Below are 14,786 nucleotides of genomic sequence, written 5' to 3'. Positions count from 1 at the left end.
TCCCTCACACAGTTATCCCTTGCTCTGTCACCCTTTCTGTGAAATTCAGTCCTTTTTGAGATAGATGGGACACAATTCCATACAGTCATCAGGATGTGAGCAATGTAGGGTCACACAGGTAAAATTAAGTTCTCTTTTACAATGTCAACTCCTTTTTCCAACACCTGATTTGTATTTTTGACCCCTGTGCAGCAGCACTCTTATGTTTTCCTGAAAAGTATTCCTCTACTCTCAAAACATTGCTTCTAAGTGAAATAACCAACTGCTCTGCACATGCTCAAACATTTCTGCATCTTCTTGTCTAAGCCCTGCAAACTTTCTTTCACTTAGTTGGCCTAATCCTGAAATTAAACCAACATGCAGAGGTTACTCCTGCATGTTGATTCCCCCATAATCATTGAGTGGTTTGGGTGAGAAAGGATGTTAAAGATTATCCAGTTCCAAGCCCCCTGCCACGGGCAAGGACACCTTTCACTATCCCAAGTTTCTCAGAGTCCCACCCAACCTGGCCTTGGACATTTCCAGATTTGGGGCAGCCACAGCTTCTCTGGGCAGCCTGTGCCAGGGCCTCACCACCCTCACAGTAAACAATTTCTTCCTAATCTAAACCAACCCTCTTTTAGTTTAAGGCCATTCCCCCTTGTCTTATCACTGCAAGCCCTTGTCAAAAATCCCTCTCCAGCTTTTCTGCAAGCCCTCTTTAGCTACTGAAGGTGGTGAATTCTGTCTTCTGTCCACATTAGTGGGGGATTGCTGACTTTTTGCATCTACAGAATTCTGATATATTGTAGTTAGTGGAATATTCTCTTTGCATTAAAAAAAAAAAAAAAAAAAAAAAGTGAGAGTTTCCAGAGGGGCTTAAAGCTTACTGGTACGTTAAAATGGAAAGGATGAAGCACCATCACCATCTGCAAAACACACAGAGAAATGTTCATCTGTGTGAACCAGAAACTTACATTATTTCTTTCTACTGAACATGTGTGTAAATCAGGTAATTACACACCATCTACCACATGGACATGCATTTCTGAGAAGTGCACTTGCAAGACCTGAAATGAAATGAAACTAAATTAAATAAATGAAATATGGATTAATGATTCAGTTGCCAGAATTTTGCATGGTACATAACACAGAGGGCACAGACCAACACCATCCATGAAAGAATCAGAGAAAAAGCAGATGTGCAAGCAACCAACCACAAGTATAAAGGGGTCAGGTTTGTTTCTGTCTCCCTGCCCAATGGCAGCTGTGGGAATGAAAACATATGTGAAAATTCAAAAATGTAGAATTTTTGAGAGGAAAAAAATCAATAGTAAGGTTACCCAGGCTGAGTGAGCAGAATGGAGCTCTGGATGCTCTTGCACTGAGCTACATCTTCTGTTATTTTCTTCATCTGTTCTGTTTAGCTCACTGCCCTGTTTTGTTTTGTGAAATACTGTTAAAAAGAAGATGTGGTATCAGCAGTGATGGATTCACTGAACCACAAAGCAAGGTGACCACCTGAGAGCCCCTTCAGTTATGAGAAAACTATTAATGTGGTTAATTTTGAGCCTTCTTTGAATGCAAGTCACATATCTCTTCATAGCATCTCTGAGCCCTTCAGTCTATGGCAAACAATTTTTTTTATCACACTATAAAGATAGAATCCTTGAAAGGTTACATCTTAAGCTTATTATCCAGGCAGACATTTCAAAGTTTTGCAGAAGTGTGTTATGTATAAAACTCACCTAACCTTAGCCCTATATACAAAACACAGTATTGCTTGACCCAGAATTCATCTAAACTGGCAGATCAAAAGTGGAACAAGAATTCTTCTTGATTTCCTTGATTATCTTTGTCTACTCTTCTTCAAATCCAGTTAATGCTGGAGTATACAGGTTATGATGGGGCAGCCATCAGGGATACAAATTTGCCACTGACCATGGGAAGTGTGGCCATTCTGCAGATGGCTCCAGCCTAGACATGCTGGCACTGGTAGTTCTGTGATCAGGAAATGGGCAAAGTTCTCTAAATGCATATTTTCTAAGTGAAAGGATGATTTTTCTCCTAATAATTTTTCAATAGTTCATTTAAATCATGATTATGGATATGACTGGGGAGCCATGAGCCTCAGTGTCACAGAGATGGCAGACCAGTCTTCTAGATATTTCAACTGAAAGGCTTATCTTCTTTCAAAAGACCTCAGATCCACAAAATATTTCTAAATGTGGGGGTTTCTGTCTGCATCTGATGAATGGAGAAATGAATTTAGTGAGCTCAGAGAATACTGGAATAAAAGATGGGTGTCTGCCAAACCACTGAACTGGCAAAGAATTTGCTGAGGACTTCAGCAACCTGCAGCAGGCCAAAGGCCTGTTATTTATCTAATTTATTGAAAGGAGTAATTTTTTCCTTCTTCAGGAATCAAGCTGAAAGATATCATAATGTACTTGGGCTGTGAAAGAAAACAAAGATTGGATTTGCTCATCCTATGTCTTCCACAAAACTCTTGAGAAGATTTTTCCACTCTCCCTAAAAGCAAATAACTCTGGTAGATATAAATACACGGTTATCTGGTTTAATGTATTCCAGTAAGTTCCTTCACAGGTGATATTGAACTTCGTGTCCTTGGAATTTCCACTGGGATCTGACAAGAAAAAGTGTTGCAGAAATTCTAAATTCTGTAAAATGAGCTTAGCTGGATATTAGCCAGTCAGTCAGAAGAAACTGAAGTCCTGGAAAACACAGGCAAGCATCCCATCCAGCTATTCAGAGAGCTTACTGGATGCTGGAAGTCTGTGTTGACTTTTCTTCCTGAGAAGAGAAGCAGACTGGAGGTCATGTCTGCTGTCCATAAATGCACCTTCATGACTTCTGCTCTTTGGGTAAGCTGAGGGAGCAGCTCTATCCATCAGCTCTATTGAGCTTTTTCGTACTGTAATTTAAAAAAAAAATACACTCAGTACAGAGACAGGAATGGAAATGAATCACCACTGAGTGATGAGTGTGTTCTATTGGGAGGGAAAGAGTTTGAAAGTCCAGCTCTTCTTCAGAAGGCTGTGTATTTTATCTATTTGTGTGATGGACATTTCATCTCACATCCCAAGGCTTCTCCACTCCAGCACTGCACCAATTACCTGCCAATCAGACTATCAGATTAGTACACACACTTTTTTTGGATGCCACCTCTGGTTTCCATGGAAACTGTTTTAAGCCTCATCCTCTCTCTCAATTAGAACTTTTTATAATTTCTCCACCCTTATGAAATCATTTGTGGTTCCCATGGTAATCACTGAAAATTTGTTATCTCTCAAGTACTGCTTCTTAATCAGAGGCTTTACCAATGGCAATGTCCTGCTGGAGAAGTAAAAGGCACGAGAAGGTTCTAATCCTCTTTTGGAGTGAGTAGTGTGTCCTTTGTTCATCCTTAAGGCCATGCACCATAAATCCCTTCTGAGCCTCCTAACTCTGACATCAAGGTTTTGGTCACAGTGGAGTTCACTGCATTCACTGAGTGTGCTGCTCTGTCCCCGTTTTATTGATTGCAAAGATGATGGGTGCAGACTTGCACTCGCTTTGTCCAAGGTATTTCCATAGGTCAGGTTGTCTCAGTAAAGCTTGTAGGAGAATTCAGGTCTCCTTTGCTGAATTTACCTCCTATCTACTTCCCTTTTCACTGGATGCACTCTCCTCTAAGACAGGTGCCAAAAGCCCGAATGCCCCATGTACATTCATTTAATATTCAGGTGTTTAAACATCATACAGTCAATACAAACCAAATTTCAGATATATATATACACACACACACACACATACACACACAGACTACATTTATAGCACATTTTGTTCACTCTCCTTCAAGCCTTCAGCAATTTCCATGACTGTAAATATGCCTGTGCATAATAATATGTCCTACCACAGTCCCAGACTGAGGTTTGCTTTGACACTAAAAGCAGAGGTGCAGCTTATCTCAGCCCATTTTTTTTTTTTTTTCAAAAATCAGCCCACATTGGTCCTCCTCTACAACAGCTCTTCTTGGAGTCCTGCTCTGAGCCTGTTATCAAGATTGAGAATTAAGTCCTGTGGATGGTATCCTCTGGCCTTCTGACTCAGCTCCAGCATTTCAGCAACTTCTATTTTTATCCATCTGGGACGATAGCAGACAACTTCCATCAAACACCGGTTGTACTTGTCTCTTACAGCTGATTCTGGACTTCTCCCTGCGCTGAGTCATAAAAACCAATTTAACTGTGTTTCAAATTTTGGTTCAATCTAAAATACAGATATGTGTGTATATATCTTCTGCATGCACAAGGCATCACTCAATGTGGTAAAATCTCGTTCCCATTTGTTATAGTGAAACCAGGACCCCACCCAGGAGTTTAAGGTTGAGAGGGGACTACTGTAACCAACTATCATCATTTCCAGCCAGAAAACGCTGCATTGAATTTCTCCTTCCTCTTTGAAATAAGCAATACTTTTTAGAAAGATAGCCACTCTTGACTGAAAAAATTAAAGTGAAAGGACACCATTTTTCCTCTACAGAACTGCCCCACTAGTTACTTGCTGGAGATTAATTTTTTGTTTTCAGTAAAATATGCCACATGACACACATCCATCTTACAGAAATTGCTGTCTTGTGTATCCCTGTGTATTCAAATCCCTTTTGATCCTGCTCCCTCAGCAGAGTATATCATCCCACAGAGACATATCAGATTTTTTTTTTAATTTTATTTTTTTAGGAAGAATCTTATTGTGTACTTCTGGCATGGATTTTCTTTCTCAACTGGCATTAATCCGGGGTCTGAGCTGGTGGGATGAGATCTTGATGTGTCTGTGAATACCACCAAGCACTGGAGATTGTGTTGGGACCTGGTCTCTGAAAGGAGAGGCATTATCTGCAGCACTGTAGAAAGGGTTCATTGATGGACAAGGTGAAAAATAACAACAATCTCATGGAGAATTGCTCCATTTTGTTCATTGGATTATTTCCTATACCCATAGAAACCCAAGGTTCATAGTCTGTTCATGCCCCATGTCAGGACATGGACATGTTGGATTCCCGAGGAGGCCACCAGGATGATCAGAGGGATGGAGCAGCTCTGATTTGAGGAAAGTCTGGGTGAGTTGTGATTGTTCTGGAACAATCTCTGTTCTGGAACAGAGAAGGCTTCAGGGTAACCTAATTTCAGGCTTCCCATACATGAAGAGAGCCAACAGAAAAGATGGAAAGGAACTTTTTACTGGAGCATGCAGTGACAGGACAAGGGGGAACAGCTTCAAACTGAAAGACAGTAGGTTTAGATAAGATTTGAGGAAGAAATTCTTTACCCAAAGGATGGTGAGACCCTGGCACAGGTTGCCCAGAAAAGCTGTGGGTGCCCCATCCCTGGAAATGTTCAAGGCCAGGCTGGATGGGGCTCTGAGCAGCCTGGAATAGTGGAAGGGGGTAGGATATGTCATATGACAGGGGGTAGGAAATGGATGATCATTGAGGTCCCTGCCAACACAAACAATTCAGTGGTTATATGGTTCTATGACTAGTACTAAGCAGGGTAAGATTTCATTTTAAAGCCATATATAGTATTTAAAACAACACAAACTCAGAGTTATTAAGACGCATCAGAATTCAGAAGAAAATTCTGTAGCCTTTTTTATTGGAAAAGGCATTGTGAAGCATTTGACATTTTGGTGTGTCAAAAAGGTTAAATGACTACCTGATAATCATGTAGCTGAACACTGGCATCCATTTGATAAAAATATAAAGGCATTTGGAAGTTAGAGCAGATCAAAGGGCACCAAAAAACATTTCATTTATATGTTGAAAAATCAGTGTGATGTCACACTTTTCAAAGGCCTTGCAAACAAGGCCTCAGAAGGAAAAAAAATTATTGCAGAGGCTTATTAGCAGCATTAGTAGACACTGACAGTAACCCCAGCTTGGCAAGAAAATGAGAATAATAAAATAGAATTTTGTTGGCATTGCCCCAGAAAGTCAGTAACTCATCAGAAAGAAAATTATTTTTCAAAAAACATCAGAGTTGCATGTGGTTTCAGATGAGTCTACTGTCTCCCCATGAACATCACATTTTACTGAAAGAGCACATGTCTTAAAAAAAAAAGGAATTAAGTCTCAAAAATCTCTCCCAAGTGCTTTGGAGGCTCCTGAGAAAGACTGGAATGCTGATGGCTCAATTAGGGGGCAGTTAATGATGTGCAAAGTACCCAGCCAGGTGCAGAGGGGAGGACACAGCCCCGCCTCAGGCTGCAGCTGGGTGTTGAACAAGGTAAGGGAAGAGGCTGATAAGAGGCAGATCCATCGGGTGATGCTTTTTATCGCTCCAAAGTCCTTACACAAATGGCTCAGCTGTGAAAACTTCAAACTTCCCTCCGGGACAAGTCACACGTAGCCTCAGGGTTTTCCTCCCTTCTGATGGGGCACCATTGATCAAACTCAGCTGACTTGAGAGGCAGCTGTGGCACCTTGGGAGCTGCCATGGAGCACCAGAGACTCACAAATGTTCCCTGATCCACAGAATCACATCATCCAGTTGAAACTCCCTGACTGAGGAGAGGTATCTGGGCGTTCCTGCCTGAACCTGGGTGTTTATAACCCATGGAACTTCAGTCTTCCCTTGGTTTACTCCACCCCTGACAGACTGAGACTGTGACCATCACTTTGACCAACAGGCACTGAAACTGCAGCAACCAAACCTCGTTGTGAGGGCCGTGGGCAGTGAGATCCTTCTACTCTTTCTTTTCCTTACACATTTTCTTAAGACATCTTTTATGCTTTTATATTGCTATATCACTATAGGTAATAATAACCAAAATGGCTACATAATTGATTTTCATTGCAACCAAATTGTTCTAAAATAAACCCTATTTATATATATATGTATATGTATACACACACACACATATTTACAAGCACCAATCACTCAGTGTTGCTTCACTCTAATCCACCTCAAGGGACCTATTAACAAGAACCTGCTTTGCCCTTGCCTTCAGGGGTGGGTCACAACAGCTCTCAAGGCCAAGCTATCAGAAACAGAAAGTTTAATGCATTTATCACTATTCTGCCCCTGGGGGGAAGGGCTCTGTACACATGCTGTTTGTGCTCAGATATGTTTCACAGACAGTGATATAAAACTACAAATACCTTTGTAATGGAAAATCTTGGAAAGGATCAAAGGATTGCCACATTTCCACATCTTCTCTTTTCCACTTTGCATGTCCATCTCTTTGAAAATCACTGTAGAAATGGACCTGTTGATACAAAGGAAACTGATTTGGGCCCACTACAGTGTGATGTGTGTAGCACAGCCTTCCTGTTTACATCCCACTCTGCACTGCTTATTTCTACCTCACCCAGCCTCAGCTTTACCTCTCAGAAGTGCAGCCCAGACTGATGCAAAAAGAAGAAAAAAAAAACCCTAGGGGTTACAGAATCAAACTTTTAATTAACATCAAATTCCTGTAGAGTGCTAGCATCTTAAATTGCTGGTGTTTAACAGCATAAGCAATTTCTGGTGCCTCAGCAAGGTTTGGAAATAAGAACTGGCAGAGGCAGATGGTGCAGATGAATATGCACCTCATTGACATGAAAAAAGGATATTACAGCTATTTCTTACCTAGAGGTAAGTTTCTCAAAGGCTGAATTAACAAAATCACAGTGCTCTGATTAGATTTCCATGTTAGTTTTTGTACTAAGGTCACTTGTGAATCTCAGGATTTTTCATGGAAGGATTTAGGCAACAAAATACCTGCCTGGTTTGCAGGATCCCAGATCCAGCAGCCAGCATCAATTCCCTGTTTTCATTGGTTCTTCACCCAGCACAGGACAGTGGGGGGTTCTTCTGTCTTCAAGACTGAAAGTCTTGAAGCCCCCCAACCCTCCCTGAAAATGCAACATAGTCCATCATCCAAAAGCCACGGACAGGAGGCTCTTTCCATTTCAGAGCAAAGCTGTAGCTCTCACAGATGTCATGCTCTTTAACAGAGGCACTGGGATCAGTGTTTCCCTCAAAGCAAGATGTATCTTACCCTTTGTTTTGTGTCTGTAATTACAAGCTTCAGAAGAAGTCTTCAACCCTACTGTCAAAAGAAGAGGGGGCACAATCTTCACTGGCCTGAAGTGTAAAAGCACAGGAGGATTGGTCTGGTCTGGTTTCATGAGGAAAGGGGAGGTCTGGGTTCCTCTCACTGCCTCTGTGCCTGTTAAATGTAAAGTGTGTGAAAAGCTCTTGGAGGAAGATCAAAACCAGATCGGGATCCCAGATGAACTTTGGTGCAGAACCTGGAAAACACTGCTGTAATTACTGATAGATGTGTGTGTTTCCAGTGTGAGTTGAACATGGGATTTTAAACTCATAATTTTGGGCTTGGAAGCTTGCCTTCCATGTTTATATACTTACTGCAGGAGTCAACTCCAACTCTTCTCACTTTCCAATAGTACCTTCTGAAGACAGTGAGTCTGCTGAGCGAGGAGATAATCTTTTATTCAGATCAACATCTGAACTGAATTAACAGCAGCAGCCATGAAAGAGGTGAAGGAGGATTCCAATCAACAGCCTTAAATCAGCTTGGGCTTCACAGGTCTGATGAATTTCCCTTGAGGAAAACTCATCTCCACTGGATTCTGCATTGTCTCAGCTATAGCTAAAATCCCAGAATTGCAAAGCCTGCAGTAAAACTCCAGTTGCAAGAATAAGTGTGTATTTACTTCTATAGAGCATGAGAGATTCTGCTGAAGATTTTACAGGTGGTTTTATTTACATCTGTGTCAGGGAGGTCAGAATCTCATTCAAAACATTCTGGATTTTGTGTTGGCTAGCAAAAATGTTCACACTAACTAAATCTCTCCTATAAATCACCTTGACAGTCCTCATAATTCAACATAATAGGGTTCTTTGCAGAAAGAATTGTCTCTCAGCTGATGCAAGAGGATGGACAAGATAACCTAAGAGAGCTCTATGTCTATGAAAAATTAAATTCTTGACATTTTTCTTATTCCATTGAATTCCACCCATTCAGGAGAAGTTATATCCAAATCATTAGGGAAATTTCCCTCCATTAGCTCTCCAAATCTCTTGGCTAGTCAGTAAGGTGATGCAGTCTCTTGCTCAACATTTTCTGTCTTTATTTATTTTGTTCCAAGAGTCATTATTCTACATTTATCTGCACTGAACTGGATTTGTCACCTTTTTGCCCAATTACTTAAATGATCTAAGACCTTCTGTGTCTGACTGCATTGTTCTTCACTGTTTACCTCTCCTCGCCCACTCCTGTCACCCAGAAATCTTGCTTTCAATAATTCCCAAGTCATGTCTGCAAATAATAAAGCATTTAAAGAGCCATAGTATAACACTCATAGTGAAATGCCTTCTCACTTGAGACACAGAAAATAGACATAATTTCTTTATGTTTTACACATCTTAGTCTGATGTCTTCTTGTCACTCTCTGCTACCCACAGCCTTCAGATGCAAAAGGCACATATTGAAGCTGCCAATGCAAACATTAATTTGTGAGCTGACTACCTCAGGGTCATAAATCAAAGGAATATCTTCTGCCTAACTGGACTTCCTAGGTTGCAAAATAACCCTATGGGTACACTGGTGGCTGTGAGGCTTAGTAATTATGCAGATCTTTTCTGCCTACTTGAAATGGTAGGGAAAAGAAATGATGCAGTGACTTCCTTCAGAGCTGCAATGTCCCACCCAGCTAGAGAGAACCCCTTCTCCTCACTGGTATGGCACATTCTAGGATAAAGCCAAGCTGGTCAGGTCAAGCTTTTCCTCATTCTTAGGGTAACATCTCTGCAAATCTTCTGAGAGAGATGTTTTTGACTGCAGAAAAAAAAAAGTTCAGAATTTTTTTCAAAAAAAAATACATCAATATCATTGGCCTGGAAAAACTTATTGCAATTACATTTAGCCACCCACCAACAATAGATCAGTGCAGAATTACTGTGCTGCTCTTAAAGAGTTTAAACAGACTAGCACAAACTTTGGACAAACAGCAATAAGCCATTAGAAAAGCCAATAAAACAAAAAGTAAAATATCTGCCATTACAGCATCATTGCTTCTAAGGTGTTTCTCTCCCCTGCTGTGTTGATATTAACTTAATTTCTTACTTTTGCTCCAAAAATTCCTTTCTGCACATAGGTCGGTGGTGGGTTGATGAGCCATCAGAAGATAACTTAGCTTCCAGTTTACTTCTGGATTCTGGTCTTTAGCCTGTTCACAAGGCTAACCAAGATGAGAGACAGAGGAGGACCACTGGGTTATGTTCCCCCACCAGAATAAGGGTAGGTAGCTAAAGGGAGGCTGAGAACTCGGCAAATTTCCTTGGTAGCTCTGTTTGGCTGCTTCTGCCCAAAAACCCAAGCAACTGGTATGAGCAGCCCATATCTGCAAGCTTATCTGGCTGCAGGTTTGAAAAGTTTGGAGTGTCTCTTGAGCTGAACTGTATCAAGCCTCATAAAAATGTGAGCAATCACAAGAAACTTACCTAAGTGGGAGACATCAGTCCACTAGGCACCTGAATTTGAAAACAGCAGAGATGCTTTCCTGGTGTATTGCCAAGAACCTGTTTTATAGTTTTGAAAGACATACTCTGGCCATTACAGCTCCTTGAAACCTTCAGAAGTGACCCATAACACATTTTACAATGCCTTTTATAATAAAATAACTGAGGACGATCACCTTTCTACTAGAGTAGTTAAGATGGAAATACTGGATTTGTCCATGTTAGAGTTGTAGTGGAGACCAGTTGGAAAATTCACTTGGAAGTGAATTTCTCAGTCACACTTGCTGCACTTCCCTGCACAGAATGGAATTGCACCTGAAATTTATTTCATTTTAGATTAAACTGAACAAAAAGAACTGAACAACCTCAAGCACTTGAGCCACAAATGGTAATCTATGAGATCAGTCTACAGAGACATTGTACTGTGTGAATGTCAGATATCCAGGTTGGGTTGGTTATTATTTTATTGCTATGCTGGCAGTTGAGATCTGAATTACATTTCCCAAGAAAACACACCTGCTTACACCTATAAGGTCATTGCCACCTCCTGATGGCTTTATACTGACATGCAAAAAATCCCTGTCAGAAAAGACCAGCAAGAACATGGTGGTGTGAGGACTGTGGAGTATTGTGAACTCTGAAAAACATGTGAGAGGAGTTAGGAAAGGATGTTGCTGCTGGGGAAAAAAAAATTTAAAAAAAGTTAAAGGAGATATAGGGAAATCAGAGGGAAACTGAAGTAATGAAGAAAAGTTTAGAGTGTGAAAGTGAGATAAACTGTAGAAAGTGCTACAGGAAATGGCAGAGGAACAAACCCTCTCTAGGCTGCCAGAGAAGAGGATACATTTTTAGGTAATTTCTTTTCCTTGTGGATGGACAAACCCAGTTATTTTTACTTTCAAATGAAATATCTTGTTCTGGACATGGACAGCACTGTCTTCCCTTTTCAAAAGGCATGAAGACTGTAGCCTGAGTTAGCAAAATTTATTTGTTCATGGATGGAAAGGAAGGAGTAGCACAAATACACAGACACACACAAACACCAAACTAACTCACCACAAATTCTGAGCACTTCGACCCTCCTCCTATTCTTCACTCTGCTCACTGAGAATCATAATTAAATCAGGTTGCAAAGTCTTCCAGTGTAGAAACCACATCAAAACTATTACTTTTCTTCCCCTGAAACCCCTCAGCATATTTTTTTCAGCTTTAAAAATGAATAATCTTCACCTCTACCTGTGAACCTGAGATCAGAAGTCTGTGACACATCCTTCACTCGTGATCAATAAATGAGATCTTTCGCCATCTGCAGCAGTTCATTTCAGTCTTGATTCTTCCTCAAGCTTCCAAGCTTACAATGCCATGGATGAAAGGACATCGAAATAAAATGCATGAGCAGATATTTTCCCTTCCTTCCTTGACACCCTGCACAAACTCTCAAAGCCATGATGATTGTTTGCATCATTATGAGCAGCAATATTCAAACAACAAACATTATAAAGCTACCGATGGACTTGTTGAGGCTGCTGGAAATGCCTACAACTGGTCAGTGCTACTGAATCCTAAGTCAAGCCTTTTCATATGTTTTTTTAGGGCAAACTATGGAGATATTGAAGGGACTGGCAAAGCCCAGTATTCATTCACAACTTAAGACTGTTCCCCTTCCATCAGCCCTAATGGAAAAAGGAATCAGGAGCAAAGCCCTTCCTTCCCCTTGGCTCCCCTCCTCCCTTCTACAGTCAGGGCTGGTGGAACACGCAGCAGAGACATGCTGCATCCCATTAGGGGTTGTAGCAGTAAACAGACTCTCCAGCAACACCAGGGATTGTCATGTTCTCGAGTGCAGTCACTAACAAACAGCTGAGAAGTTTCTGGATGAGCAGTTCACAGAGGCTGCAGCAGAGGTTACCACTTTGCTCAGCACCACTGTTTGTCAGCAGAGCTCTCTTCTCCCAGGCTCTCTCTACTCTGCAGATGCTGCTCATTGAGAGCCCAGCTCCCCCAGCACTGAAATGCAGGCAGATGAAAACCAAGAGAACAGGGGAGCACAAGCCATGTGTCAGGAGACGGGGGAATTTGCTGGTCCCCAGTCTCTCACAAATTCACAGAACTGCCCATTTTTTATTGTCGTCCTTAGCAGATCTTTAGGAAATATCTCTGTGGATTGACTGTCCTTTGCTCTTTCATTGGATTTTGGGTTGGAATATCCAATAACAGTTATTTCTTGTGCTGAGAGGGCAGGAGTATGCCCACCTCTAAAGAAACAGCACTTAGGAGTTCTTGCTTTTCCTGCCTGTTGGAGAAGAGAGGATCGTCATCATGCTTACCTCTTTCTGGAGCTCACACAGAAACTGGGGAAGGAACTAAATTTAATTTGGCAGGCTTGGGAGGAAGGATAATGTAGAGTCTTGAGGCTCTATTGGTGCTTCATCAATTACCTCTGGAGTGCCATTTCAGCCTTTTGAGCACTGGGTAATGCCCATCATGAAAGCAGATGGGGTAGAGAGAGCAGTGCATATGCAGAGAATGACTAGCTGCAAGCTTGCCTGCTGTAAATAAGGCACATCCAAGTTAATTTAACAAGCCTATCAGTTCAGAACATCAGCAGATTTTGAACCTAAGAAGCCCAGTGTCACAATATAAACTGATACTTGAATTTGGTTGTCATATTCCATTTAGACATCTATTTTAACAGCAATTCCACCTGAGTCTATGTGAGTCCAAGCCTTATATTTCCCCCAAGAAAAAATTTCCATGAGTATTCTCAAAATATTTTAACTCTTAGCTTTTTTTAAAAAAACTTTCTTTTTTTGAGAGAGAGAATTTTTGTCTATCACAGAAGTTTTTTTTCTGTCACAGAAATATGAGACCTTGTTTAAAAGTTTCAGTTTATATAGTGTTGTACATTTTTCTCTTAATCCTTGCACAATAAAAATTTTCCACTGGCACTTCACTGCATCTGGCTAGCTTGATGCTTTTGTAGGTTTGCAGTTTCTGTCTTCTTTTGCTTATTCCATTAGAAAAGTTGGAATTGGCCTGAAGTCCCTAGTAGCTTGAGTTAATTTGGGACTAAATAGTGTCAAAAATTCCAGAAATTACACTAAAAAAATGTTCAGGCAAGAACTTTCTCCCTCTAAATACTCCATCATGACAGATTCCCAGGACACATTCCTTCTCAGTCCCTCCAGAACTGGACTAATCAGTTACCTCAGACAAAATTCACTTCCATAAGTTTTCCTGTTCACAGTGTAGATGTTTGCACCCAAGTGGTTTAACCTCCCATGGGGACCTTGGGATTCACCATAGCTCTGACCAAAGATGAGCATTTCACCAAGGATAGTGAAATTTATCATGTCCTGATCTCAACTGACCATATGGGGCAGTTCTGCACTACCTTTAGAGGAGGTGGGGCTTGCTCAGGTGGGGATGGAATGGCTGAAATGCAGATTAACATATTTAGCCACATGTGTTTTGGGGAGTTGTACAGCCAGTGCGAGAGAGGAGCACGCTCAGGGTGGGTGGCATCGTAGCAGGCAGACTCCAACATATCCCTCCTGAGGATGTTCAAACACATTTCAGCAGCTAATAATTAAAATTAATGGGGATGAATTTTAATAGGAGTAGCAGAAAGCACATTTCTGGCACAAGGGGGATGTCATGTCTGCCGTGGAACATCTGGACGCTCCACCTCCCAAAGAATCCCAGGAAACTGGGAAAAATAAGCAGTTTTTCCATTTCCTTCTTATATCTTACAGACAAATATTTTTTGCTAAAATTAAGGGAGAGTTTTTTGGGGAAAGAAATAATATTAAAAAACAACAACCTCAAAACAACTAACAAAATAATAATTAAAAAAACAAAACAAAAAAAAACTCCAGAAAGAAATATCTCATAAATGGGCAGATAGAATATTTCAGACAAAGCAGTTACAGCTATTCCACTGTTGTATGAAAATCTGGCAAAACTTTCAAAAAGAGGGGTCATTCAGAAGTGACAGTGTTGTGAAGCCTAATGGGCTGAACTGTGAGCTCTGACTGTTCTTGTTCCTGAATAAAGGCCCAGCTAAGATTTAAAGCCTCACATTAAAACTGCTCTCATTTGCTCCTTCATTTTGAGAGGGGCTTTTCCATAGACAAGAGGTTAATAATAAGATACTGGAAAGGGTTCAGAAGGTGATTGAATGGCTTAGGTTAAACAAAGATTTACTGTACACAATCATTTGCTGCTCTAATTGCATCCAAGTGTATAATGTTTGATTGCCCAGGTTTTCTTTCA

General features: G+C 40.9%; 1 long non-coding RNA gene across 1 annotated transcript; it reads right to left on the bottom strand.

The window, feature by feature from the left end:
- Positions 1 to 2,335: 2,335 nt before the first annotated feature.
- LOC147655274 (uncharacterized) lies at positions 2,336 to 7,245 on the bottom strand. Its single transcript, XR_015283258.1, has 2 exons — positions 7,142 to 7,245; positions 2,336 to 2,914 (listed from the first exon to the last, which is right to left on the bottom strand). It is a non-coding gene; the product is annotated as an uncharacterized LOC147655274 (long non-coding RNA).
- Positions 7,246 to 14,786: the final 7,541 nt, after the last annotated feature.

The sequence above is a fragment of the Cyanistes caeruleus genome, chromosome 1, assembly GCF_971803275.1.
Source record: "Cyanistes caeruleus chromosome 1, bCyaCae1.hap1.1, whole genome shotgun sequence".
Taxonomy (NCBI): Eukaryota; Metazoa; Chordata; class Aves; order Passeriformes; family Paridae; genus Cyanistes; species Cyanistes caeruleus.
This window is presented reverse-complemented; position numbering and strand designations above follow the sequence as displayed.